Source organism: Teleopsis dalmanni, chromosome 2, assembly GCF_002237135.1.
Source record: "Teleopsis dalmanni isolate 2A chromosome 2, ASM223713v2, whole genome shotgun sequence".
NCBI lineage: Eukaryota > Metazoa > Arthropoda > Insecta > Diptera > Diopsidae > Teleopsis > Teleopsis dalmanni.
In genome coordinates, this window is record NC_051847.1 from 114163761 (window position 1) to 114168372 (window position 4612).

Here is a 4612-nt window from a genome sequence, read left to right on the forward strand (position 1 = left end):
AAATTATATACGGACTATAAACTAATTAAATAAAATTCGATTATTCCCAAAGACCACTGATGAAGAGTACTTGGCAATACTCGAAACAGCGTTTTTTTACAACTCTAAAAGAAAAAATTAGCTTTAGTAGTAACTTCGGTCTCTGTTATTAATTACATATCAAAACGGTAATTTATGATATTATTTCAAAATTAGTTTGGAAATAATGTTTTACACGATCGAAAAATTTTGAAGAAAAATAAAACTCATGAATAAGAAAAATTCAAAATTGTTTTTTTTTTTTATTTCAAAAAAAAAATCTCTACAAAAGTTTCGTTACCGAACATATTAAATTCAAATACTGTAAAATTCATATCAAAAAAGTTATAAAAATTAAGAAGTTATTGAATAATATACATATATTAATTTTATGTGTTTATGTTATTTGTGTTTTATGCTCTGACACTAAAACTATATTGTTTAAATTAGCTATTGATGAATATAATTACAAATTTTTTACTATTTCCGCATATTGGCCTCTGCATCTAGCTATATTTGTAAAGCTGCCGAACTCGCATATTTGGGTCCATTGACATGTTTCGCAGCCAAGAAAATTGTTTATAACCAATTGTAAGTGTTGTTATGTAAAGTACTTTTTAAATATTAATTGCCTGGCAACTCTGGCCTGTCATTATTCTATATTCCTTTTGTAATTATTATTCATTATTCATTTTTAGTATAGTTAATAAAGCGAAGTAAAGAACATGTTAAAAATACATCGGACCGTGTTTCACTTTTGCTAAAAATATATAATAGGTTATGGGCCCAGCACGCTTCCACTGCGAAGTAAAAAGCACGTGCACATAAAAAGTAGATTTAATACGTGTATACAAATGTCGGGAACGGTGATTCGAGTTGAACCGCTTAACGCGGAAAACTACGATACATGGAAATTACAAATGAAAGCTATTCTCATAAAAAACGATTTATGGTCATATGTCGAAGGTACTGCGTCGTGTCCAACGGGCGAAGGGGCTGCAAAATGGATCAGCTTTGATCAGAAAGCGTGTGCTGATATAATGTTATCAGTAAGTGCATCAGAATTAAGATTAATTGCAGAATGCACAAATTCAAACGAAATGTGGATGAAACTACAAGCCACATATTCATCAAAAGGGCCTGCGCGCAAGGCGACGTTGCTGAAAAAGGTTGCACTTTCGCGCATGAAGGAGGGTGGAAAGGTTAGAGAGCACCTCAACGATTTTTTTGAAGCCGTGGTGAAATTAAAGGAAATCGACGTCACCATCGGGGATGAGCTTCTGGCCATACTGCTCCTATATAGCCTACCCGATTCTTTTAATACTTTCAGGTGCGCGTTAGAAACGCGCGACGAGCTGCCAAAGCCAGACATACTTCGAGTGAAAATATTAGAAGAAGCTGAATCGCAAAGGACAAAAGAAGACAGACATAGTGATGAAAACTCTCTATACATAAATCGAAATAAAAACCGAAACGCAAAACAAAACAAACGATACAGTGATTCTAAACGAAACAAACAATGTTTTAATTGTGGCAAAATCGGACATTTTGCACGTGAATGTAAAAATAAAGCAAAAGCTGAAAATAACACGCAATTGAAAAATTCGGAAAAATCTGTAAACAATAATTTTAGCTATCATGTTGAAGATGCATTTATTAGCTCAATAAAAGAAAATTATTGGTGCCTAGATAGTGGATGTACTGCCCATTTAAGTGCAAACCGTGAATATTTTACAGACTTTCAAAAATCGAATAAAGTGCTTAACTTAGCAAACGACAACACAACAAATATAAACGGCGTCGGTAAAATGAAAATAACTGTAGACGTATACGGTCGTGATAATAACATTGATCTTAAAGAAGTTCTATATGTCGAGGACTTGCGTACAAGTCTACTTTCTGTATCAAAAATAGTAGACAGCGGATATGAAGTGCATTTTCGCCCTTCAGATGCAATCGTATTGGACAAATATCAGAAGGTTATAACTCGAGCGAAAAGATGTGGAAATCTTTTTATTGTTGAAAATAAAAATCATTTTGCACAAGTTGCTGAAGAAAAATGTGACATTGAAAAGTGGCACCAGAAAATGGGCCACATAAATGAAAACGATCTTAAAAAAATTGGCTAGTAATAACCTAGTACACGGATTAAAATTAAATCCTAAACAAAAACTTCCGACTTGCGAAATTTGTATTAGTGAAAAACAAATACAAAAACCATTTCCTAAGAGTAAAGAAACTAGAACAAGTGATTTATTAGAGATCGTGCATAGTGATGTGTGCGGACCAATGAGAACAGCATCAAATTCGGATGCAAAATATTTCGTAACATTTATTGATGACAAATCACACTATTGTCATGTATATTTTATAAAACAAAAATCCGATGTATTAAATGTATTTAAGCAATACAAAAGAGCAGTAGAAACATTTACGGGTAAACGAATTAAGGCTTTACAATCAGACAATGGTAGAGAATACGTTAATTCTGAATTTAATTTATTCTTGAGGAAATTTGGTATACAAAGACGCTTAACTGCTCCATATACGCCGGAGCAAAATGGTATTGCTGAACGTAAAAACAGAACTCTAGTTGAAATGGCCCGTTGCATGATGAAACAAGCTGAAGTTCCGCCAAATTTTTGGGCAGAGGCCATAAATACAGCGTGCTATATTCGAAATAGGTGTCCTACAAAAGCATTGAACGGTGTAGTACCGCACAAGTTGTGGACTGGTAAAATGCCAACTATTGTACATTTTCAAGTATTTGGCTCTAAAGCATATGTCCTAAAAAAGGATAAGACTAGAGATAAATTCGATTCTAAGTCAGAACCTTACATGTTTGTTGGATATTCAAACGAAGCGAAAGCCTATCGGCTGTGGTCACCTACAAAACGAAATATAACAATAAGCCGTGATGTCGTGTTCGTAAACAAAAATATCTATCATAATAAATACGAAAACATTTATATTAACAATGAAAATGACTGCCAAACAAATGATTATATCGATATTGCGTTCGAAAATTCTGAAAATCAGAAACCGTCGGTCAATCCGAAAATTGTAGAAAATACAGATACGCGAGAAGAAAACTCCATTCGTAGAAGAGGTCGCCCGAGACTTATTCGCACAAATTCACGCGGTAGGCCTCGAAAAGAATATTACACGTCAAATCGGAATGGTGAAGAATCATCCAACGAAGACGAAAATACAAGTTCAGTAAGAAAAATTGCTGATAAAAACCATTCAGATGATGAACCTGACAACAACGTTTTTGAAGATTGTGAAATGGCGTTTCTCACTACATATCAAACTCCAGTAACGATTTTGGAGGCACTTGAAAGCGATGAAACAAATTCCTGGTCAAAAGCGCTAGAAGACGAAATGGTGGCACAACTAAAGAATAAAACATGGGAAGTGGTCGAAAGACCGAAATCACGAAAAGTTATCGGGAATAGATTCGTGCTTCGAACTAAAGATGACGGAAAACAGAAAGTACGATTAGTAGCGAAGGGTTTTGCACAACGACCAGGTGAAGACTTTCATGATACGTTTTCTCCAGTCGCTCGTTCAACATCTATAAGACTACTTGCGGCACTGGCAGCAAAAATGGATTTGGAGATCCATCAGATGGATGTCATTACAGCATACCTAAATGGAGAGCTCGAAGAGAGTGTCTTCATGGAAATTCCCGATTATCTTATACCATTCCTGAACAAAGTTGTTTCATCAAAACCAGTGGGAAAAACTTCAACAATATTGTGTGGAAAAGTTAAAGAAACAGCGCAGCATTGGTTAAAGGCGATTAAGTCAAGTAAGTCACCTGTATGTTTATTAAAGAAAGCTCTTTATGGACTCCGTCAGTCTGGGCTATCATGGTACATGAAATTGACAAAGAAACTACAGAATATGGGTCTAAGTGCAGTACAACAGGATCCTTGTGTATTCACTAAGCGAGAAGGCAACGACATTGTTTTAATGACAATATATGTAGATGATTTACTAATAGCGTCCAATAATAAGTTTCGTATAAAAGAAATAAAGGCTGCACTTGCGAATGATTTCGAAATGAAGGATTTGGGAATAGTAAGTAATTGTCTTGGCATCGAGTTTCATCAAAATTTAAGCAAGCATCAAGTTTTTCTTTCACAAGAGAAGTATGCAAAAAGCATCATTGAAAAGTTCAATATGAAAGACTGTAAACCAGTGAAGACTCCCATAGAATTGAACATTAAGTTAACGAAACCAACAAAAATTGATGAAGGTGTTATGAAGATGTATCCCTATCAAAGCTTGATAGGAGCATTAATGTACTTAGCTGTTACAACTCGACCTGAATATTGCGTTTGCTGTAAACTTTCTTAGCCAGTTCAATTCAAATTATAACGTGGAACATTGGAAAGCAGCAAAACGAATTCTAAGATACCTTAAAGGTACAAGCAACTATGGTCTATTGTATGAGAAAAACAATGAAGAATTGTATGGTCTGGTTGACGCTGATTGGGGCGCTGACTTAAACGATAGACGTTCATATTCAGGGTATGCGTTCATTATATCAGGAGCAGCGATATGTTGGGAAGCTCGAAAGCAACGT